The 24,565-nt window shown below is 56.4% G+C and overlaps 1 protein-coding gene across 1 annotated transcript in view; it reads right to left on the reverse strand.

Annotated features, from left to right (window-relative positions):
* Positions 1-7,780: 7,780 nt before the first annotated feature.
* The window catches only part of OPA1 (OPA1 mitochondrial dynamin like GTPase), a 74,916-nt gene continuing 58,131 nt past the window's right edge, over positions 7,781-24,565 (reverse strand). The window contains exon 31 of the mRNA XM_051991615.1: positions 7,781-7,793. The gene's annotated coding sequence lies outside the window, so the exon portion shown is untranslated. The remainder of the gene's footprint in view (positions 7,794-24,565) is intronic.

The raw sequence follows: 24,565 nt of genomic DNA on the forward strand, positions 1-24,565 counted from the left end.
CTGGAAAGAGGTCAGGGGAGCGTCCAGGCCGTTCCAACGATCCGCAGAGAGGAGCTGAACGGGGATGTCTCTGCCCTTCGATCCTTAGTTAGGACGGAAGGCTGGGAGGCCCCTTGTTGGAAGAAGACTTTGAAAAAGATCTAGTTCCCGTTCTGGGAAGTTCATTAGAACTTCTGGGCTTAAAGGCAGGAAAGCCTGTCTCAGACACCGAGTGACCCTGAACACGTCGGCCGACGGCCTGCACTTTCAGCTTCCTTACCGTAAATGGGGACAGTGATGGCTTCCCAGCGCCGCGATCATTAGAGATGAGCTGGACCCACTATAGGACAATAATAATGGGGAACATCTACACTGCCCAGCTCTGCGCTAAGCACTTTACAGTTGCCTCTCGCTTGGCCTGTCTCCTGAAAGGTCGACGCTGTCGCCTCCATTTCACGGTTTATGTTTTACAACTGAGGCAGACAGGGACGTAACTGGCCCAGCATCACACAGCGAGGAAGTGTCTGAGGCTGGACTCGAACTCAGGGCTTCCCGACTCCACTCCCGCCTCCAGCGTGCCTCCTGCCACCCCCAGCTAAATGTTATTTATTAGAGTCTTTTGTCCTGTGGAACCTTTTTTGTTTGTTTTACAATCACCAAAAACAAAAAGTAAAACCAGAATATCATCGACACCCTTAGTCAGTTGCTCGATGTTTCTGCAGAGGAATATTGGCTCTGGAGGGAACCCACGAAGAGGCAAATGTTGGAATGGAAGAGGCTTCTGTGGCGGGTTCTCTGTACCAGGAGGGCGACCGTCTGGACGCCAAGCTCCCGGTGCTGGTGTTGCTTAGGAGTGAAATGACCGCACAAAAGACAGGGCAGGAGGAAGGTGTGGGCCGAGTGGCCGAGCTCCGTGGCCCAGCTGGGAGGAAGCTGAGGGGGAGAGGCTAAAGTGGGGGGAGAACCCTGAATTTAATACAAAAAAAACTAGCGGAAAGAAAAAATCGGCATCTCTTAATTCATTCGCCTCCTGCTCTACAGAATGTTTGTAGGGAGGTCTCCATGAGCACCAAGAGCATCCTTGAGAAGGGCGGCTCCAGGGAATGAGCTGAACGGGGCTGGAGACTTTGCTCCTCTCTCTGATATTTGCTTTGGGCCTTTATGTTTATAAAGGAGCGTGTGAGGGAACGGCACATGAATGAACTTGCCCGAGGAGGCAAAGGAGAGGCTGGGAGGGAGTTCTCTGACCCCACTTAAGCCCAGGCTCCTCTTCCAGTGTTTACAGTAAAGAGCAAGGGCCCTTGCACGGCCTCTAGAAGCCGGAGCTTGAGGCCGTCCTGCCGGGGACAGACCCAGCCGGATTCCCATCAACATCTTTCCGGTGGTTTCTGACGTCAGTCGGGTCCCCCAGGCCATTTCTTTATTATAGCTTTATTATAGCTGCTCATGAAGAAGTCAATCCCCCCCCCCCAAACACAAAAAGTGTGGACATTTTCCCAATTTTTCCTGAAGGGCCACTTTCTTTTTTGGGGGGGTGATAACATTTTCGACCAAGCTGACCTGGATTTTGTACCCACTGGTCATCCTTACTCTGAAGAGGAAGAAAACAGATCACAAAGGGCTGCAGAAGTGGCCCGGGCTCTCTCTAGTCCCTGGCCACGCTCGGGTCCAAGGCGGGTTCCAATGATTGGGTTCCAATTATTCAGGGGAGTGGGCAGCTGGGGACTCCTGTTGGGACAGGAGGTGGAGAGAGATTTAAGAAATTTGGGAGGCACCTGCTTGGAGGTGAGAGTGACCCGTGGGAGCTGGTAAAGTCGCTGCTGCCCAGGAAGATCCTGTGTCAGAGCCCGGTACACTGAGCGGCCGAATGACTGATAGAGAGTCAGCCGGCCAGAAGCGCTGCTGCCCAGGAAGATCCTGTGTCAGAGCCCGGTACGCTGAGCGGCTGAATGACTGATAGAGAGTCAGCCGGCCAGAAGCGCTGCTGCCCAGGAAGATCCTGTGTCAGAGCCCGGTACGCTGAGCGGGCGAATGACTGATAGAGAGTCACCCCGGCCAGAAGCGCTGCTGCCCAGGAAGAGCCTGTGTCAGAGCCTGATACGCTGAGCGGCCGAATGACTGAGAGTCACCCCGGCCAGAAGCGCTGCTGCCCAGGAAGATCCTGTGTCAGAGCCCCGTACGCTGAGCGGCCGAATGACTGATAGAGAGTCAGCCGGCCAGAAGCGCTGCTGCCCAGGAAGAGCCTGTGTCAGAGCCCGGTACGCTGAGCGGCCGAATGACTGATAGAGAGTCAGCCAGCCAGAAGCGCTGCTGCCCAGGAAGAGCCTGTGTCAGAGCCCAGTACGCTGAGCGGCCAAATGACTGATAGAGAGTCACCCTGACCAGAAGCGCTCAGAAGAACGACTCGATCTGGGCCCTCTCTCCACTGTACCGCCCACAGGTCACAGACGTAGTGAAGAGCTGAGGGACTGACATCTCCCATCCAACGCCCTCACCTCCATCCCACCGGGCTGCTGCCTTAGCTTCTCCTCGGGGGCTTCACCCCTTCCCTGTGGGCCTGGCCCCATCAAGCATGGGCTGTTGGGAGCCTCCCTTCTGAGTCCTTCGTCACATCAAGTCAAAGTGCTTCATAAATGTTTGCTCAAAGATTAAGCTGCTTTGTGCACGGCAACAAGAAGGTTATACGATGATCAGTTCTCATGGACGTGGTTCTTTTAAACATGGAAGTGATCCAGGTCAGTTCCCATAATCTCATGATAACGCCATCTACACCCAGAGAGAGGACCGTGGGGACTGAATGTGGATCACAACATAGCATTTTCATCTTTTTTGTTACTTGTTTTTTTTTCTTTTTCATTTTTTCCCTTTTCAATTTGATTTTTCTTGTGCAGCAAGATAATTGTATAAATATGTGTACACATATGGGATTTAATATATATATTTTAGCATTTTATTTTTATTTATTTTTGTTTTTTTTTAACTGTTCCCCTATAAATACTTTTATTTTTTTCATAATTATAACTTTTTATTGCCAGAACCCATGCCTGGGTAATTATTTACAACATCATCCCTCGCACTCACTTCTGTTCCGATTTTTCCCCTCCCTCCTTCCCTCCACCCCCTCGCCCAGATGGCAAGCAGTCCTATACATTAACATATATTGGATTGGATAAAGGGGAGAAGGGAGGGGAGGGGGGAATTTGGAACACAAGGTTTTGCAAGGGTCAATGCTGAAAAAGTATCCATGCATATAAAAATAAAAGGCTTTAATTGAAAAAAAGATTAAACTGCATTTGTCTGAGATGGCTTTTGTGGCCGCCCACAGAGGGAATTTTCTGACATGGATGGGCACTGGCCATTCAGCCTGGAAACAACTACCCAGAAAATGCAGAGAGAGCGGGAAGCCGCCGAGTCCTCCATTGCCACCAGTCGCAGAAGGGCTGGGAGCAGTCTCCCCTGCGCAGCCGGTCGGGTGGTGATGGAGGCGGCCGGCGGGGATGCTCGGAGCCTTGGTGGGAGCGGCCCTACCACCCAAGGACCCAACCTTGCTCTTGGCTCCTGCCCCCGCTCCCAGAAGCTTTCCAGCTCGCTCCCTGAGCTCTGCCAAAGGCAGAGCTGTAACTTGGCCAAGGCAAACTTGGGGGATTGATGAGCGGCCAGCCCAGCTTCTGGCTGCCTGGCAGCACCAACAAGCTCTGGATGCGGCCCAAAAGCCCCTCCCCACCTCGGGCACCCAGCTCCCTCACAAGTCCGAAAGGCCTTCTCACGGCCAACGCCCATCTGACTTTGGGCTCTCGGTCTGGCCGGGACTTGGTCATTCCACAACAGTCCCCGACTCCCAGAATGCCCTGGACAACAAGATCTTCTAGGCAGAAGAACGAGGGGAGAGCCGGAAGGGTCCGGCGTGGTGGGGGGCAGGGTGACACTTTGGACTCGGATTTGAACCCTTCCTCAACTACTTGCTGGCGGGGACCCTTCCGCCCTCAGTTGCTTCATAAAGGGATGGGACTCTGCAGCCTCTGAGCCCCTTCCAGTCTACGGGCCTCTACAATCGCAAGCTCCACAGTTTGTACAGTTACAAACAAATCTAAGGCCCTAAGAGGAGAAGGGGGCTTGGCCAGACCCACGGTCAGTCCACACCAGGGCCACGGGCTGAGCCAGCTCCTTTATCCCCAAACGCGGCTTTCTTTCTCACCATCCAATGTCACATAATCCCAAGTTTAGGGAGGAGACACTGAGACTGTTTTGGCCAGGGACTGACCTCCCTCCCGAGACCTCTCTGGCTGGGTCAGATACAGCCTCCTGACAGTATCCCTTATGTTTGGCCCCCGGGTTCTCACCCAGTGTCTCACAGCAGCCCGGGAGCTCACTGGGGCACAAGGGCCAGTTTGACCCGGATCCTCTAAGAGCTGTCGTCCTTCCCTCTTGGTGGATGGAGCCTCCACGCTGGTCCTTGAGGAGAGGAAGCATCAGCCCCAAACTGTTATGGAAAGCACTGGGAACCGGGAAGATGCCAGATGGTCCCTGATGTCCTAATGAAGGTCTCTCTAATTGCAGGACAAAGAATCAGGTCAGCTCCTGCTCTCCGTCTGTGTGGCATTGGACATGATCCATAAAGGCCCAAAGACAGATAAATATTGTTAATGTGGCTTGGCAAAAAGAGGCAGAGGAGCCGGGTTCAAATCCCAGCTCAGCTCCCTGGTACGCCCTGAGCAGCCAGTGACTCAGCTGCGTTGGGCCTCTGGCTGTTCAGCTCGAAATGAAATTAGGCTGGGTGCCCTGGTTCCGCTCCCTCGTTCTGCAAAGATCTAACACTGCCTCTAACCTTTCCTGCCCTGACATTCTGTCGGTCTCTGATCCTGCAGTTCGGTTCAACTCAATGAACATGTATTAAGCTCCTACTATATGCCAGCCACTGTGCTAGACAAGAAAGGACTTACATTTTCCTGGGAGCACAGATGAGTGATTCAACTCGATGAACATTTATTAAGCTGCTACGGTATGCCAGCCACTGGGCTAGACAAGAAAGGACTTATATTTTCCTGAGAGCACAGATGAGCAATTCAGCAAACATTTATTAAGCTCCTACTGTATCCCAACCACTGTGCTAGACAAGAAAACCACAAAAATGAAAAATGGCTCAAGGTCCTGCCCTTAGAGGAGTAACATTCTCTGGGAGCACAGATGAGCAATAACAAATCGTGGATGTAATTTTGTGAGAGAAATACAAACAACCAGAAGGGCTCCAGGTAGGAAGTGGAACCTGAGCCAGGGAATGTTAAGAGGCAGAGAGGGAGGAGTGTATTTAGGAATGGAGGGTGTACCATACAAAGGCATGGAGGTGGGAGATGGAAGGTTATGTACAGAGAACAGTTAGCAGACCCGTTTGCCTGGAATGGGGAGAGTTGAGAGCAATCCCATGGAACACAAAGGGCGGTGGGAGATGAGTGTGGGAGGGGCTGAAGCTCCAGGAAGAGGATTTGGTATTTTACGCTCAAGGTAACGGGATGCTGTTGAAGATTTGTGAGCGGGGGAATGACATTTTTTAGAACCGTCCCTTTGGCAGTTGCACGGAGGAAGGGGGAGGAACACTCAGAGCAGGGACGCCGATTAGGAGATGGGACAAGAATCAGATGGGAGGTAACGAGGCCCTGAGCTGGGGCTGTGTGAGCTGAGGGGACAGGTGGGTCCCTCTGAGAGTGACATGGAGCAGGACCCACCTTGCGATGGCTGCTCGGACATGTCTTTGGGAACAAGCATCTAGGCAACGCGGGGCCTGCCTTCCGAAGAGCAGATCCCACAGGCGAGCGTGCCTTTTCCAGCTTGTAGCTAATCCCCACAAAACAGCTCCAGAAGAGATGTCAGCAAAAGCCCAGGTGGATCACGCGTTTGTGCTTCCAAGAAAGGGGCCTTTTTAAGGGCTCGGAAATCTCTCCTGGATGTTGGACAGCTTTCCCCAGGCAGTGTCATGGTGGGTACGCAGAGGGAGAAGGAAAATAATGGATTTCTCCAGAAAAGAAATGGCGGGGAGGGGCAGGCCAAGGAGGATCGGATTATCTGGAAACTCTGTGAAGTCCAATAAGTGAACCCAAACCGGAGACGCCTCTTTGGCAGCCTTTTCCAGTCTCCGGGCTGTGCATGAGGCACGTGTTGAGAACAAGACATGTTACAGCCTTGTCTTCCAAATCCTGGCTTCATAAATCCCCAGAATCCTGTGCAGAACAGACCAAGGTTTCCCTCGACATAAATGGCCATCGAGTTTTTGCTTGAGGACCTGGGTGAGGAGGAGCCCAGCCCTTTGAGGGCAGTCTACTCCACTTGGGCTAAACCTCCTTGTTGGGAAGTTTGTCTTACAATGAGACTAAAATCTGTTTCTTTACCACCTGCTTCCCCCCTCCCTCCTCACACACCCCTTAGCTTTTCCCTCTCTCTCTTTACCCCACCTCATACCCAATCCTTCTCCAAGCCTTGTCAGTCCTATTCCCACAGTAACTGTCGCATCTCTCCCTTTCTTTCCAGGCACATGGGACTACCAGCTCTGGGCCCAATCATTTTTCATCTGGGCTCCTTTACTGCCTGGCTGCGGGCAAGGACTGTTTAATTTCCAAAATCCATGCAAAGGTAGTTTTCTACATTCACTCTTGCAAAGCATCGTGTCTCAAGTGTCTCTCCCTCCCTTCTTGCACCCGCTCCCCTAGGCAACAAGTAATCCAATACGTGTTAACCGTGCGCAGTTCTTTTATTCCCCGTTTATCGTGCTGCACAAGAAAAATCTGACCAAAAAGGGGGAAAGAGAAAGCAGGCAAGCGACAACAACGAAGGAGAAAAACGATCCTGTGCTCCACCCTCAGGTCCCCCAGCCCTCTCCGGAGCGGATGGCTCTCTGCACGCAACATCATTGGAACGGGCCTGAATCATCTCATTGAGAAGAGCCCCGTCCATGAGAATGCTGCCCTGTACCCTGATCTCCTGGTCCTGCTCCCTTCCCTCAGCATCCGTCCCTGGGAGTCTGTCCAGGGCTCCCGACATCGTCCCGCCGGTCGTTCCTGACAGAGCACCGATGCTCCCTCACATTCCCGTCCCCTCACTCATTCAGCTGATGGGCAGCCACTCCGTTTCGGGTCCTCGCCACCCCAGAAAGCGCCACCTACATTTGCGCGCCCGCGGCTCAGTCCCGGGCGTTTTCGGGCGTGGGGGGGGGGGAGGGCTGACTTTAGAACGGGTCGTTAAGCTTCTCACGGGGAGGGGGAGGGGGCGCCGGGGAATGAAGATCTATGGCGAACGAGGAAAAGCCCCACGGAGAAGCGCCGGGGCAGCGCTGCCTCGGCCTCCACGGCTCCGCCGCGCCCTCATTAGCGGCGGCAGAGAGTTCAAAAGCGGCCCGATCGATCGGGCTTAAGTCCTGAGCCGCCCGGCTCCCGGCAGCCTGAGAACCGGGCTGCGTCCTCCGGAAAGAAGTCCTCCCGAGGTGCGGAGGCCGGGCTCGGGGGCGGGAGCTGCCCCTACCTCAGGCATAGCACCGCCCCTCCTCCTCCAGGCACGCCGCCCCCCAGGGAGCAGTTGGGACACGGCGGGGACCCTCCCCAGCCCCTTCCGCGCCTTATCTCCGAGGCCGCGGCCTCCAGCGCCCCCAAAGCTTCCCAGCCCCGGGAAGGAGACCCACAAAACGGCCCGAAGTGGGCCCCTGGGCTCGGCTCGGCCTCCCCGCCGCGGTGCCTCAGTGGCTCCATCTCGCTGATAATGGGATTGGACTCAACTGCTTCTAGCTAAGATGGGTCCCCAGCTCTGAGATCCTGTGATTCGGGGATTCTATTCTGTCTTTAAATTATATTTTTAAATGGACAGAAATCTGTTTTGTTTGCCTCCGACCTCAAAAACAAAACTCACACGCACACACGCACATTCATACACACACACTCACACTCACACACACTCACACTCACACACACGGCACAACAGGGGTCCCTGTAGCCGTGCCCATGGATGTGCCCCCACACACGTATGCACACGCTCACCTGCACAGCCACACACACCCACCCAGAGGCCCCCCCCCAAGGAAGGAAGCCTCCCCTTCTTCCACGGCCCTAGGCTCTTCTCCCATTCCCCAAAGGACAACCTCCTTTTCCTCCCCCTCCAGCCTGGTCCACGATTATCACCCCGACCCATAAAGCTGCAGACGGAGCCCTCACTCTCACAGAGAAAGGGACTCTGCCTACCCTCTCCCTCCCCGTCCCCCCCAAAGGAGACGCCAGAAAGTGGCCCGAGGTCTCCGCTGGGGAAATGGGAGCGAGTTTGATCTAAGCCCAGGGGGCAGAGACAAGAGGGAGGGGGATTACAGTAGGTTTCGAAACTCCATTAAGTAGCGCCCTGAGCATGGTGGCAGGGCCTGGAGGGGGGGCTGGAAGGTGAGACTGGATGACGTCAGGAAATGGGATCTGAGGGATCCTTAGCAAGAAACCTCAGGCTCCATGGCAGCTGGGGGTGGGGGAGGGAGGGGGGAGGGAGGTCCAGGATTAGCCACCAGAGCTTCACCTGGCCCTGTTCAATCCAAGCTTGGTCCGGGCCACGATCAAAGGCCCCAGGGCTGTCACAGGGGCTGCTCTGACATATCCCAGCTGCACATGCAGAGCCCAAGAAGGCCCCACCCTCCCTGGGACTCCCAAGGGACATCAGCCACTTGGAGCCAAGGTGGGGGAGGGGGCTCCTCCAAGCACTCTGCACAGGGGGCAGGTGGGGCAACAAGCATTTATTCAGCACTTTCTCGGGGACAACTAAAGGGATGGAGTACAGTCTGGGAGGCCCCTTCTCTCTACAATCCGATGCTAGGAGTCTCCACACTGGCATTCAGTCAGCCTAGAAAAACTGGAATCGTCCTTGCCCCCTCCTCTCTCACTTCCTTCCCACAATGCACCAGTAGAAGTCACCTCCACCTCCGTCCCACCTGAAAGCACTTTTCCCTTCTCACATTTCCATCTGTATCTCTTCTCCTTGGGCTTCCCAGTCTAGAGGAGGAGTGTGTTGTGCTGGGAGCCTTCTGAGGACCTCCCTGGCTCTAACTAAAAGTGGCAAGAAAAAACGGAATCCAAATTCTGTCCCATATACTTCCTAGCTGTGCGACCCTGGTCAAGTCACTGAACTTGGGAGTGTCCGATTTCTCCTCTGTAAAGTGGTGATTAGTGCCTACTTCATAGGTTCGTTGTGGGGAGCAAAGGAGACAATTTGGGCAAGTGTTCTGCACTTTAAAGCTGTCCATAAATGCACTGCAGGCAGCTACAGCTGCTGCCGTTAATCATTATTATTCCTCAGAACGGTGCTTTCTTCATCTTTCTTCTGTCCCTCAAAACCCAGGTTTGGCTTACAAGCTGCTACTAAAATGACAAAATGGCCCAGAACCCAAGTTCCAGCAGCTGGGAGGGCTTGGGGGGAGGGGGCGATAGCGGCTCCCAGATTTCCCCAGCAGGGACCATAGAGGTCAGAGAGTCCACTGTTGGAGGTCCACGTTGGGAGTCCAAAAGGGTTCCTGCTTCCAAGAGGCAGAGAAGTAACAATGACTGAAATCCATGGCACCTCCATGGGCGGGTGGGGGGCGGGAGGACACTATCCATTGGGGTACCTAGGAAAGGATCTGCTTCCTGAGCTCAGCCCCCAGCACTCTCCGCAGCCTGGCATTCTGTGAAAGTGAACAAAGAGAATGGAGCCCTCGTTCTTCTCACCTTCTACCCCTGTGACTAAATCAAAGGAAAGTTCAGGGGACGAGGGCTGGGAAGAGTGCTGGCTATTAGGAGGGGGCCAGAGCTGGCTCCGGACCCAGCCCCAGCTCAGGATGGTTCAGCCCACTTCACAGGAGCTGGGCAGGTGGCAGGCCGGGCTGCCTCTTCATCTGTCCCTCTGCCAATCCTGCTCCTCACTATCTGGACCCACCCAGGATCGCTTCGGGCACCGAGGACCCCATCCTGCTGCAGCTGGAAATGAGGGAGACCCAGTGGGATGAACAGCCTCAGAGCAAAGTGATCTCGAGTCAGGAGTATGAGGGAGGGATCCCCAGTCTTCACCAAAACTCCAGCCTCAGGTCACCGTCTAAGCTGGGACACAATGGAAAGGAACCACTGAGCATCATGGGACCCTGGTTCAAATGCTGTCTCAGATGTGGGACTCTGGACACATCACTGAACTTTCTGACCCTGTTTTCCCCCATCTGTACAATGAGGGTGGGGGAGTTATTAGACTATGACTTCTAAGGTTCTTTCATTTTTACATCTCCGATCCTCTGGTCATTTGACACCCCTGGGTCTCTGCTCCCTCAGCGGTGACAGAATATGAGGGGCGCCTCCCACCTTGAAGTTGGCCATCAAGGCACTGGGATAACCTCGCTGGATGGAAGCCCAGAGATGTTCTGGTGGAGATGGTGGGGCGGAGGGCAGGGGCAGAGTCATTTGCCATCTCCATGGCCTAATAAAAGTGGAAAATAAAAGAGATGCAGGAACAGCCCCGGCGTGAGGCAAGAGCAGCTGAAGGGGCCGCGTGCCCCTGTGGCACGTGACCGGTGTTCATCTCCTTAATGGAGCCCCTGCCCCGGCAGCCTTTGTCACAACGAGGGTCGGTGGCAGTTCTGGCTACACTAATGGCAGCTGTCACTTTGGCTTTTCCAGGTCATGAGCTCACTCAGGCAATTAAGTTGCTCCGGAGCCTATGGAAGGGAACTAGTCCCAGTGCGCCCAGCACGTAAATCGTTAAAAGACCTGGTTCTCTTCCATGATAAATTGTCCGGGAGAGTGAAACATGCTGCTGGCCATTAATCTGGGCTAATCAGGCTGAAAGCTGGCTTGTTTCGTTTAGTAATTAACTGGTTATCTGGAAAAAATGATACATGGCCCGGTGCCGGTCTATAGAGCTGCGAGGCAGCAGACAATCGTGGGGACCTGGGGAGGGGGTCTCTGGAGAGCCCCCGGTGCCTTTTCAATTACAGCCATCGGCACATGCTGAAAAATGGCTCCGGCTCGTATCGACAGCGAGCCAGAGAACAGCCGACCGAGCAGAGGCAGAGAGAGTGTGGCTGAGTGTGGGCGGTTGCCATCTCCTAGAAGCCAAAGTGGAGGACGTGTCCACACTGTTTGGAGAGTGCCCGTAGCAGGAGGAAGGAAGCAGGAAGTATAGACAACCTCCTGCCCTTGGGTGCTGGTTGTGATCCTGGGTGTCCTGACCCAGAGGTTGGAGGCTTCAGTGGGAGCTTGGGCTCATCTGGAGAAGCAGGTTAGGTGCCCCTAAGGGAGACGAAGTGCTGATCTTAGAATGGCTGGGAAGCTCATCCCAAAGGCCCCCGAGTCCCCCTGTGAATGAGGCAATAAGCATCCTAAAAGCAAGTCCGGCAAGTACGGGGGCTACACTAGGATGCTCGCAGAATTAATTATACAAGGAAAGTGAAAAAGCATCTGCGATGCCCTCGGGAAAAGGATTTCCTCCCCCCACTGGGCCCAGCTGGAAATCCAGAGCTGGAGGGAACCCAGAGGCATCTGATCCAACCCAGACCTCAACCCTTCCCACTCTGGTCATCTAGACACTGCTTGGGAATCTTGGCTGAGGACGGGGGTTTCTCCAGCCCCGCTGCAGTGCCCAGTTCTGTTGATCCATCTCCTATGGTGGGAGAGAGGGGGATGACAAGCTGGTTCTCTGAGACATCCCCAGGTCACAGCTCAGGGATCAGAGCACACCCTTGTTCTAGCATGAGCAGGGCAGGAGAACCTCTGCCTCTGACTAGTCCTAGCCCTCATGGTTTTCACAGAGCAGAGAGATGTTGGGAAAAGAGCTCAGCGACCATTTGATCCACCCTCATCATCTTTCAGAAAAGTAAACTGAGGCCCAAAGAGAGAAGGGACTCGCTCAGAAATCACCGGGTCTCCCGGTCCATCCCCAGCCCAGCTGCCTGTGCCCATAGTGCTGTTCTAGCACCCGATTATATTGATCTCTTCTGAACACTCTTAATTTTGGAAACATCCCACTCTGTCACCAATCACTGACTGTATCTGCTGCCTTTTGCTGGGTGGGCAGGTCTGAGACCTCTCAGGAAAACACGAGTGACTGCAGGCACTGGGCTGGGGATGACGCAGGGGACAGGACGAGATTTCTGAAGACTCACGCGCTGGGAGCGTGTTTACTACCCTTAATGGCCCCGATCTTCTGCTCTCAGGAAGTTTAATCAGCAAAAAATCAGGTCCCTGTCAGCTAAAGCCATCATCTGATTGTCAGGGGGACTGCAATTGTGTGAGGTAAAGGTCTGGGGCCCGGGAGGAGGGCTTCTCCTTGGCTCCCTTTCCATCAGATAGCTGTGGATTTGGGATGTGCTTGGTCTGTCTCCTTCCTTTCCAGGGAGGATGGTGTACTTCCCAGTGCTGGAGACAGCCATGGCCGGAGGACTCCTGATTGTCTCTACGAGTGCCATCTGATGGGTACCATGGACAGCACCCAGCACCAAGGTCCCACTGAGCTTTGTTTCTCTACTGGGAAGGTAGGGATACAGAAAACTGTGCCTAAAGGAGGAGATGCTTATCAAAAGCTATAAAAGGACCGAGCCAACTGAAGACAGGCTACAGTCGGGGCTACAGAAAGCACGGAGAGGGTTCTGAATCTTCTCGGAGCCCTAGTTTATTACTGTGGGAATCCTGACAATAGTCACACTTTCTGCTTTAAAGGGAACTTTGGGAACCTTAAAGTAGCATCAACATGGGAGTCACTAGGACCCCTCCTGGGGACAGCCACGAGCAGCCGGCCTTTCATCAGGAGGATGGATGGAGATCCTCCAAGGGCTATAGCCCAGCGGAGCACTAGTTCCTTCTTCTCCCCAGCAGTGCTCACACGTCATAGGAGCAGAAACCTAGATCTGGAGGAACCCCGGAGCCCATCTAATCCAACCCTCTCCTTGTTATAGGTGAAAAACTAGGGTCCGGGGTGACCCAGGCAGTCCTGGTGGGATCTACATCCAGGTCTTCCGACTCTGACCCTGGGGTCTTTGTTCTATTCTTCTTGACGGAGTATCAGGCTTGGAAAGGGCAGACGCCAGCTGGGGTTCACCTGGTGGGATCCCTCCCATGCGAGGTGTGCACCAATCAGTCATAAGGACTCTGCTAAACATTGGGAGACAGAGGGAGCAGAATGTGGTCCCTGCCTGCAAGGACCGCGGTCCCCTTTATCTTATGGCTCACAGAGGGAGTGAGCTTCTACAGTGAACAAGACAGGCTGGAAAGATGGCTCCCGGCCACTCTCCCTGCGGGCTCAGCACTGGCCCTGCTGGGCAACGATTTCTGCCGCACGGAGTCGGCAGCGCCCGGACCAGCGCGGCATTCTGGGTTCCTTTACGTGTTTGTCGAACGCAATCGAGTTAACTTTGCTGGGGTAGAAGTAAACCGTGTGAGAACGAGAGAGGGTTTGGGGAGGAAGGAAGAGGAGAGGGAGAGCGGAGGATCCCTGCCAGCGGTGGGCACGGGAGCCGCGGGACGGAGCGATGTTCCGGGGCTTAGAGACTCCAGCAGAAGCCAGCCGGCCCACGCGGGCGCCCGCCCCGACCGCCTTGTTCCTCTGTGACCCAATCACTTCCAGCCGCGGCTCCGGGAAAATCAGACGAAGACAAAGAGGGCGCGTTCTGCGGAGGGAGACGTGGGGGCTGCGGTGGGAGACGTGGGGGCTGCGGAGGGAGACGTGGGGGCTGCGGTGGGAGACCTGGGGGCTGCGGTGGGAGACCTGGGGGCTGCGGAGGGAGACCTGGGGGCTGCGGTGGGAGACCTGGGGGCTGCGGTGGGAGACCTGGGGGCTGCGGTGGGAGATCTGGGGGCTGCGGAGGGAGATCTGGGGGCTGCGGTGGGAGATCTGGGGGCTGCGGTGGGAGATCTGGGGGCTGCGGAGGGAGATCTGGGGGCTGCGGTGGGAGATCTGGGGGCTGCGGAGGGAGATCTGGGGGCTGCGGCTCGCTTCTGCGGGGATGAGTCCCGGAGGTGGCCAGAGGGGGACCGTGGGAGGACATCAAGGAGAAAAGCGCCGGCAGCGACTCTCCCCCCACGGTCCCACCTTAGGCTTCCCTTAGGAACATCCGGCTTGGGTTTGCTTCGGGCCATGGCAGTCCAAGCTCCCGAGGCACAAGCGCCCTGGCCCGGTGCCTTCGGAGCCTCGAAGGGGGCCCTGAAGGGGGTCAGGTCCAGCTCCCTCAAGTTACCCCTAATAAACAGAGGCACTGAGTGATGGAGGTAGTTGCCCAGGCTCACCCAGCTAGCAGGGGGGAATCCAAGGCTTCTCCCTGCAGCTAAGCCCAGGGTCTTTTCCATGACACTATTCACACAGACACACACACTCACACTCACACACACATTATATACCCTATACACACAACAAAATACCCTCGCCTCTTCTCAAGGGGGCAATGAAGTCAGAACAAGAAATGGACTCACAGGGGAAGCCTCGGGGGCTTAACAACCACAAAGAAAAGCCAGAAGAACAAAGGCATCCCAAGCCCCCGGCCCAGCCAAACTTTGTCCCTTGGCGGGGAGGCTTTGACCCCCCCACCTCCCAGCGGCCAAACAGGGAAAGGGCTCCGGGTGGCTGAGCTGCCGGTCCAAGCCCGCTCAGAACCATCACGCATGTCATGGAAACCTTTTCTCCATCCGCTTGTCGGTGAGGACGCAGTGTATGTGAGCGAGACCCCAGCCCAGGGCAGAGAAGACTTGTCTGTGGAAACGGGGGCGGGGGCCAGAAGCTGACTCTGACCCCTCGTTCATCTATGACCAATCACTCCCAACCTCACCGTCCCCCAGCGAGCACCGGCCGGATGCCGAGCCGCCATCCCTGGGAGGAAGGCCGGCATCTGCGCCAGAGGAGGGTCTTCCCGACGGGATTGCCCCGGAGCAATCCAAACCCCCATCTTGGCTGGGCCAGGAGAGCAGCGGGGCCTGGGAGGAAAGCCCGGCGGGGCTGTGGGAAGCTTCCTTCCCTGCAGGAGGAAGAGATGGAGCCTCTCCAGCCCGACCATTGTTCCTGAGCCTCCGTCCTCAGTATTTGAAATCCTTTGATACTACATGAAAGGGGAGCACGGGATCCCGGGAAGAGGAGAGAGGGCTGGGGAGGGGGACGGGCAGTGAAAGGCCCGGGAAGCAGCAGGGCCACAGAACCATAATGCCCGTGGGCCCCAGAAGGAGCCAGTTTATTAAACCTGCTTGGGGAGGTCAGAGCGGAGGCCGGGGCAGCGGCCAGCCCACAGGCTGAGCTATGCAAACTCAGCAAGGCTTAACTGGCCCAGTTAATGAAAGCCCCCAGCCGGGGGACCCGCGGCTTGTAATACTTACATCAAGGCCACACAGAAGCTCTCGATCCCTTAAGCCCCACTTTGAAGTCTGGCACTGAGGCGGCCAGAGAAAGGGAAGGTCAGGGACCACCTCAGCCCCCTGCTCCCCGCGTGCCTGCCCAGGCCCTGCACACTCACACACACACACACACACACACACACACACACACACACACGCACTCGCACACTCACAACAAGCCGCTCCTGCCAGTGCTTCCCCAAGGCTGGCCGTGATTACTTGGGAGCTCAGGGAGTCTCCAGGGGGCCCTTCCCTAAGAAGGTCCGGCTTCATCTGGCCATTAGCCACCCCCCGTGGAGCCCGGAGCCCCCCATGCCCCGTGGGAGCCGGCCTATGGGGGGAAGGGGCTTCCACGCCCGCCGCCATGGTGCTGCAGGGCCACAGCTTCGCTCCATGTCTGAGAGTTCAGGCCGTAGCGAGGGAGCCACGCAGAAAATGTGCCCTGGACCAGCTCCGGACAAAAGGCCCAGCTGGGCAACGTCCATGCCCTGGGTGGTGGTGTCTGTGGCAGGCCCGGGAGCAGCAGGAAATGCCCCCTATTGGCAAAGGTGGCACCCACGGGCACCGCAGCCATTTTGAAAAAGTCGCCCTTTTAACTCCTAAAGAAAATATCCTTGTGTCTAGAGCGTTTCCCAGAACTAACAAAATTCACAGCTGAATCCCTGGACCCACCAAAGTCCCCATCTGCCCTTGGGCGGCCCGGAGAACTCAGGGCGCAGGATGGCTCACTGGGAGAGCGCGAACAGGGACGAGCCGCACTTTCCTATCGGCCCAAAGGGCTCTGCCGGCTCATCCTGCTGCTCCCTGCTCGTTCTCATCCCAGCGATTTCCCGGGCCCCGGCTTCCAGCCCCTAAGGGAGCGTTGCCTGCCTGGGGACCGTCTGCTTTAAGGGTCGGCTCCCTCTCTCTCCAAAATAGCCAAATCCTTCCTTTCTGCAAAGGCACCGACGGAGCCGCCTTCAGTCAAGCTTGGCCGTTAACATTTGCTCTGTGAGCAGGTCACACAACAGGTCTGGGTGAGACCTGGAGACCGATGGAGGAAAGTGGGAGCCAGGGGAGGGGCCAGATGGGCCCGGTAACCCTCAGGGAAGCATGAGGGCTCTGGGTGCCTGGGGAAGGGGCCTAAGGAGGTGGGCACGTAAGATCGAGGCCTGATGGGAGCCGAGTGTTCCCTCCCTTGTGATTTTTCTTGCGTCTTGGCAAGGGTCAAGCTGGAATGTGGCCAGTCCTTTGAGGGCTGCTCTCCCTCCTGTCCCCTTTCCCCAAATTATTCTTTGGTTTAATTTTCTTTGACCCGGCCTTGGAGGGCTTTGGGCTCAGTGCTGCTTTCTGATGGTGAGTTACAGATGAACAGAGAGGTCCAAACTGGCCCTAACAATGGAGAAGCTCAATTGCTCCACAAACATTTGGCTACTAGGACATGGGGAAAATACAGAGGGAATCTGAAGGTCCCTTCCTTCAGACACCCATATTCTCTCTGCCTCTCTTTCTGTCTCTGTCTGCCTGTGTGTGTCTGTCTCTCTCTCCTCTCTTCTCTTTCTTCTCTGTCTCTGTCTCTCTCTCACTGTCTCTCTGTCTCTGTTTGTCTCTCTCCTTCTCTTTCTCGCTGTCTCTCTCTGTTTCTCTCTGTCTCTGACTCTCTCTGACTCTCTCTCTCTCTCTCTCTCTCTCTCTCTCTCTCTCTCTCTCTCTGTCTCTCTCTCTCTGTCTCTCTCTCTATGACTCTCTCTCTCTCTCTCTCCCCAGAAGCCCCTCGATGGTCCCAATAGCCATGGCATTCCCCAGCGGTGGATGTCAGACCCCAGCCTCCAGCCATCCATGAGAAGCCCCCGGATGAGTCAGAGCCAGGTCTGGCCGTGTCCGACATCGCGGTGGGGTCTGTCACAGGGACTCCGCGGGAAGCCCTTTGTGAGGCAGGCTGAAGCGGGGGTCATTTGGGAATACCATTCCTGGGAACGCCGAGGGGGCCTTCCACCCAGAGCTGCCCCTTTGTGCTCGCCCACCAGAGTTTTGTTGGGGTTTTGTCCTTTTTCAAAAGAACACCTCCCAGAGAATCCTCGGAAATCTTCGCGCCGGGAGCCGGCCCCTCCCTGGCTCTCCTAATCAGCCACGTGGGTTTGCACAATTAAATCTCAATAGCTTCTTCCAGGTCTTTGTCCGGGCGCCCATGCCCCTGTGTCCGTAGTCACCGTGGCATGGCGGGGCCATTCTCTCCTCTCGGCAGGTCTGTCTCCTGGGGCAGCTCCTTCCTTCCTCCCCCCGTCCTCTCTCCCTTCCTTCCTCCCCCCGTCCTCTCTGCCTTCCTTCCTCCCCCCGTCCTCTCTGCCTTCCTTCCTCCCCCCGTCCTCTCTGCCTTCCTTCCTCCCCCCGTCCTCTCTGCCTTCCTTCCTCCCCCTCCCCTTCCTGGGAGGGCCTTTCTCTCCCACCTTGGGGGGAGCAGGGGGCCTTTCCCATCCTTCCCTAAGCGCCGTGGGAGCCTGCATGGCCGCCTCCGCCCGGATGAGCTGCTTCAGGTGCAGAGAGAACGTGGCCCAAAGCCCTTTCTCAGGGTCGGATGGGGCCGAATTCGGGCCTTCAAGGCTTTTACAAATGGGATGGGCGCTTTTTTCTACCGAGGCCACAAGGGGAGGGATGAACACACAGACGTGGGGGGAATCCTCCACTTGCATCGCATCTGCCTTTAAAGTTCACAATCTAAGAACTTTTCAAAAGAAAGACACTAGAAAGCAGACCCCATTCTAAGGCCATCAGTGAAGGAGAGGGAGGGAGGGAGAGAGAGAAAAAGAACAGGAAGAGAGAAAGTGAGAGCAGAAGGAAGGAAGGAGGATGCAGGGAAGCGGGACAGATGGAGCCAGTCGGGAGATCCACACTTGGTCTTAGTCCGGGGGCATTCTAAGGCTTTTGAAGAGTTTTGCCCACCTGATAACCCTGGGAAGTAGAGAGAACCTAGAGATCAGATCATCCCATTTTACAGAGGGAGAGCACACAAAACAACAAATGGGTTTCCATGGTAACAACAGATGGGTTCCCACGGTAACAACAGATGGGTTCCCAGCCAGGTCCCCGGCTCTGAGCCTTGCCCATTTCGGAGCACTTGGCCCTTATTTCTCTCTTTGCTTTGCAGGTATTTGAGCCCACGCCCAGAGTATTTGGTACAGCGTACGGAGGAGCGGGTCTGGGGGAAAAGGGCAAGGGGAGCCGTTTTCATGCGAGGGAGCTGGCGGCTCCCGTGTCCTTGAGAGGAAGCCTAGAGTAGTGGATAGAGTTGGAGTGGAAGGGCTTGGGTTCGGATGCTGCTGCTTCAGACGCTTCCTGCCTGCAGGGCCCTGGGAAGAGCATCACAGCTGTCCCCACAGAGCGGGGGAGGCAGAGTTGCCGTCTCTGGGTCTCCTGAGCTGGGGGCTGTGCCCTCTTGCTGTGAGGGCTCCCCCCCCTCAGGAGGGGTGCCCCAGGTGGGGGCTGGGCGGGCTCCCTTGCTTCCGGGCCAGCTGGAAGCCCGCCCCTCCCTCCGCGGCCCACGTTTGTTCCCAGATGCCCGGGAATGAAAGGTCGGACCGTGGGGGGAATGTCTTTGTGCGGCCCAAGTTGGGGATGAGGCTGCCCCGGCTGGGAACGTTTCAGCGGAGCTGACTGCACAGGCAGGCCCTTGTTCTTCCCTGAAAGCTCCAGCCGCGGCCGGGCTCCCGGCTAAAGAGCTGACAGCAGCCGCCTTTGTGGCCATAGAAGTCAGGCAGACAATAAGGGCCCCGTCCCCCAAAGGGCCCGCTTGACACCGGGCACTTTGTCTGCAGCCCGCATGATCAATGGCCAGTGGGGGGGCCCACACAATAGCGGAAAGGCAGGGACCACCGGGGGGGGGGCGGCTGTCCGCTGGGCCCAATGAGTCACCCTCTGACGCAGTCTCTCTAGATCCGAGCCCCCGCCCCAGCAATGGCCGCTCGGAGACAGCGGACCCTCCCCTCGGGCTTCTGCAGAAGGAGCAGCTCACGGACACCTCCGGAAGGCACAGGGAGGGGTCCCGGGACATCCTCAGCAGGGCCGGGATCCAAAGGGCCCTTCCCATTCCCAGGATGCCGGCTGGGAGCCAGGAGCCTCCTGGCGCTCGTTGGAGATCCATCTTCTCCCGGGCCCCCAGCTCCCTCCTTTCCTTGTACAAAAATAAATATGGGGGCGAGAGGGGCAGGGATGACAAAAAGATGTTCTCTGAGATCTCAAAGCACAACCAGACCCGATCTCATGATCAGACCGGTTCCAAGGCACTTGTGATGAAGAGGACTGTGGGAACTGAGGGTGGCTCACAGCAGGGCATTTTCACTCTTCCTGTTGTTTTCTCTCTCTTTTTTTCCCTTTTTGATCCGATTTTTCTTGTGCAGCAAGATAACTGTATAAATATGCTTGCATATGTTGCATTTAACATATACTGGATTACTGGCCGTCTAGGGGAGGGGGTGAGGAAATTGGAACACAAGGTTTTGCAAGGGTTAATGCCGAAGAATTATCCGTGCATACGTTTTGAAAAATAAAAAGCTGTAATAAAAAAGAAAGAACACCTTGGTCTGATGCATTTGCTTTTGCAAATAACCCTGAGCAGGAGAAGCCAGAGTCCGGAGGAGCGCGCACAAGAGCGAGTCAGAGGCAGCGGCAGCGCGGACCCCGACCGGCAGGCCCACCGGGCTGCTTTCTTGGCGTTGGCTCATCGGACTCTGAGCGCAGGGACTTTGGTAAATGCCGGCACGAGGCAGGCACTTCCCCAACACAAGTTGGCTGCCTTGGATCTGCACCTGAGCCCAGAACAGTGGTAAGAAGCGGCCATCAACAAGAAGCTCCTACACGGGAGGCGGTCACTCAGGAAACATTTATTAAGCACCTGCTGTGTGCGGTACCATGCCGGCTACAAAAGGGGAAAGTCAGCCCCTGTCCTCCAGGAGCTCCCAGTCAGTCGGGGGAGACACCAGAGCTGGGAGACTCTGGAAGTGAGAGAGGGAAGGGTTTGAATGAAGCGGGGGGAGCTTCCTCAAGAGGGTCAGAGCTGAGGAGGGACTTGGAGGAAGCCGGGAGGTGACGAGGAGGAGGGAGAGCGTGCCGGGACGGGCGCAGCAGGAGGCAGACGAAGGGGGTTGTGGGAACAGGAGCCGAGCTAGCGTCAGCGAATGGGAGGCGCGTGTCAGGAGAAAGGGCCAAGAAGGCCGGAAGCCGGGAAGGTTTTATATTGGGGCTGCTAGAGTCACTGTAGCTCATTGAGTGGGGAGGGACGTGTGTGACCCCCCTGCCAGGAACCATGTAGCCTCTAGAGAGATCCCTGCCCTCAAGGAGCATCCTCTTGGCCATAGGGAAGGACTGGAAAGAAAGGCTCGTGGGCATGAGGCAGCAAAATGCCCCCATGGTTCAATAAGGCAGTGAGACCTGCGCGAATGATATTACTGTTCTGTAAGAAATGACCAGCAGGAGGATTTCAGAGAGGCCTGGAGAGACCGACAGGAACTGATGCTGAGGGAAACGAGCAGGACCAGGAGATCATTATTTACTTCAACAGCGATACTGCATGATGACCAGTTCTGATGGACGTGGCCCTCCTCAGCAATGAGATGAACCAAATCAGCTCCAATGGAGCAGGAATGAACTGAACAGCTACGCCCAGGGAAAGAACTCTGGGAGATGAGTGTGAACCACTACATAGAATCCCCAATCCCTCTGTTTTTGTCCGCCTGCATTTTTTATTTCCCTCACAGGCTAATTGTTCACTATTTCAGAGTCCGACTCTTTTTGTGCAGTAAAATAACTCTTAGGACATGTGTAAATATATTGTATTTAACTTATACTTTAACAGTTAACATATAGTGGTCAACCTGCATCGGGGGAAGGGATGGGGAGAAGGAGGGGAAAACACTCGCCGTGTCACCATCCCTGCTCCCATGGTCCCTGTTAGACTCCATCCCGCTCCGAGCTTCAGCCTTGCTCCCCACCGAGCGCCAGTTCTTGGAGCCACCTTCCTTCCCCTCCAGCACCGCTTTTCCCCTGCCCCGTCTGCCAGGGGCCTCCTTCCAACCCCCCCAGCACGGGACAACCTTGGAACCGTTTGCTTTTGTTCTGTTTACATTTGACAAGGTTTTTCGAGGCACACAATGGGCACACAGGACTCTAAATAGAACCAGTTGCATTGAAATAGTCACATGTATGTTTAAAAGTTCATGGGGTTCAGGGTAAGAGTCCTCGGGCCCCTTGAGCTGAGAGGTTCCTCCCTGGCTGCTGACAGAGGACCAGGAAGACCAGTTTTCCTCCTGCAGACAGAGGCCACAGTGGTTCACCCTCCCCGGAAGAGGTGATACCCTTTTAGATTTGGGGGTGGGCCAGGAAACCCAGCACCCCTCAGTCCTGTCAAAGTTGAGTGGGCAAGCCTCACATTGGGCGCCCGGCTGCAGACTCTCACCCGTCTCATCAAGATCTCTATCGCATTGCCCTGTGCACCAGGACATTTTGGGGGTGTTTCTGGTGGGATATTTTAAAGGCAATTCTGTGGCTGTGTTGGGAGGGGAAGAGAGGGACACCTTGTCAAGGATCTCATTCTTGGGGTCACCGGGGAAGCTGCTGTCCCCCTCCCGCCTCAGGCTCCGGGGCTGGTGACCCCTGAGCATTTCCAGCTGGAGAAGGGGACACTGGGAGAACTCTGCGACCATCTGCGTCGTTATCGGAGGGCCGGCAGTGGCCCAGGGGACAGAAAAGCCCTGCTTCTGACGCCTGATGGCAAGGACTGAGGAGGTGATGTCCGGAACAGGTGAAGGGACTTTCTAAACCTGGGAGTTCCCCAGAAGTCAGGTCCTGCCCCCCACTATTAATACATGCAGGACCGATTTTCCCCCCCAAACTCCCAAAATATCAACAGAATGTTGACAAGAAGAGGAGGGGGTTTGTTTCAGTGGCCGCAGGGGGAGCTTCGTGCCTCCGGAGAGCGGGCCATCGGCTTCTATTGGCCGAGTAAACATGTCCGGCTCCAGATCACAGCCTCCCTTCTGTGTACAGAGGGCGTCGGGGCGGGCTCCGCCGGGCTGCACTTCACGGCGACAAAGGGCACAAAGCCACGTCTCGTGCGGTCAACAGCGTCGCCGCGGGCCTGAAGACTTGGCTCAATATTTGCCGAGCTGAGGGCCGCCAGGCCCGGCTCGCTCTGTTGACTTAACTTCACCAATTACGAGAGAAACCGGATTGACTGGCCCGTCCTGCAATCCCGCTCGGCCTGGGACCCCCGATGTCCGATGGCCGGGGGAGGTCTTCCCCCTGCCCTCAGCACCAGCCACTCGCCCCCCAAGATACTGGCTAAAGCAACCGGGGAAGGGACCGGGCGCTCTCACAAGCCAGCGAAAGCTGTCAGGGGATGGACAGAGGGGCGGGCCATCCTTAACACAGAGAGACTTTTCCTGAGGGGTCCGGGACTGCGCAGTGATGGGGGGCGCTCCCCTGCACAGCCACGTCTTGGTCTGTCCGCTTCTGTGGGTGTTTGGAAACAGTGATTTTGCCTGTCACAATAACAAGAGATCAAGGGGCTTAATCGGGATTTAGAAGCCGGTGTCCACGCTCTGCTTCCTCTCGGAGCAAAAATCCCTGGTCAAACATGGGGGCCCGGCCCCAGCAGCCCCCGCGGCAGGGAAGGCGGGAGGACGTTGTTCCCTCCGACAGGAACAATAACAGCGAAGGACGCCGAGTCACTGTGCAAGTGACAGCCAGCACTGCTCTCTTCTTATTCTTCCTCCTGGGTCTGTGCAAAGTCGCCTTTGGGTTTCCCAATCACATAACGAACAGCAGTCATTGCTACTTCCCCTCTTTAAGGATGGACTGAAGTCATGTGGATTGTTGTGCTTCAAGGCTGATGGGCCCCCCCAATGCCCAGGGCCCGAGGGAGCGCCCCCCCGCCTCCCGAAGGAGCCCCCCCCTGCCTCCCGAGGGAGTCCCCCCCCCCAGCCTCCTCTCACAGACACTTCAGGACCAACTTGGAGAAGGCAGCCCCGGTCCCCTCCCCCGCCCCAGGACAAAGGCTCCCCCCACTGCTGGAGAAAGGCCCTTTCTTCCCCTTGTCGAGGGGGGTCTCCGATGCTAAGATACCATTCTGTTTGTCAAGTAATGTCCCGAGACTCCAGTCCCGCTCCCCCACTCCCCTCCCACCCTGCTGCCTTCTGGGAATGAAAGGCTCGAGCCCGGCTTCTGCTCGGGACAGAAAGGCCGCCGAGGAACAATCTCCTGGGAGGGGAAGGCAAGGGAGGCCGGGCCGGGCCGGGCCGGGCAGGCCCCTGCCCTCAGCCTGGCAACCACCGTTCCTGCTGCCTCCCCATCCCAGGGAGGGCTTGTTTGTCCAAGGGATGAGCGGCCAGCCCTCAGGTGTCACCTGCTGAACTTCCAGTCATGAATATTCCCCTAATCCTTTGGGAGCCAGTCCTTTTCATGAGAAATCTGGACCCCACTCAAAGCTGGCAGGAGGGGGAGGGAGAGGAAGGGAGGGGGAAGGAGGGGGAGGGGAGGGGCTGCTTTCTGGCTTCCCCTTTCTCCCTTCTTCCCTCCCCCCTCCCCTTGGGCCACATGAATCACATCCTTGGGCTCATTCCCAGGGTCCTGTCTTCCTCATCCCCTTTGCTGCTCAGGGCTTAGTGACCAGCTTCCATCCGGGAACAGGGACGCAAAGGGACCAGCAGGAGCCGGGGGCGCTTAGGAAGCGCTTGCTGACCACCCCATGGGGTGATGGCCCGAAGGAAGCAACAAGGGGCTTTTGCAGAAACATGTGGCCCTTTTGCTTTGGTTCCCTGCCTCCCCCACCCATACCCTCTGCCCTCTTTTCAGAAGTCCCCAGCCTTCCCTTGCCCCCAAGCTTGCCTTACACCTGATGACTTTGATCTGAAGACTCACACGTGTAGAAGGGAAAGGGCTTCAGAGAACACTGTCCACCCCCTCATTTTACAGATGAGGAAAGTGAAATGGCTTGTGGAAAGTCCCAGGGGCAGGATCCAAACGCTGCTCCTTAGACCTGTGTCCATACCTCCTAAAACCCAATGCTGATCAGCCTCCTCCACTCCCACGACCTTTACCTTCATCCCACTGCAGGCGTACCAGGGAGGGGCATGACCTTGATCTCCTCGCTGTCCATAAGAGTGGTACTTCCATGATGGAGAACCCAGAAATCCCTTCTCCAGAGCCTCTCTCACCTCCTCACTGGGCCCTGCAGTCCCTCAATCGTCCATCCTATTTCAGGTCACCCTCCCTCC

This window comes from Antechinus flavipes, chromosome 3 (genome assembly GCF_016432865.1).
Source record: "Antechinus flavipes isolate AdamAnt ecotype Samford, QLD, Australia chromosome 3, AdamAnt_v2, whole genome shotgun sequence".
NCBI classification, from domain to species: domain Eukaryota; kingdom Metazoa; phylum Chordata; class Mammalia; order Dasyuromorphia; family Dasyuridae; genus Antechinus; species Antechinus flavipes.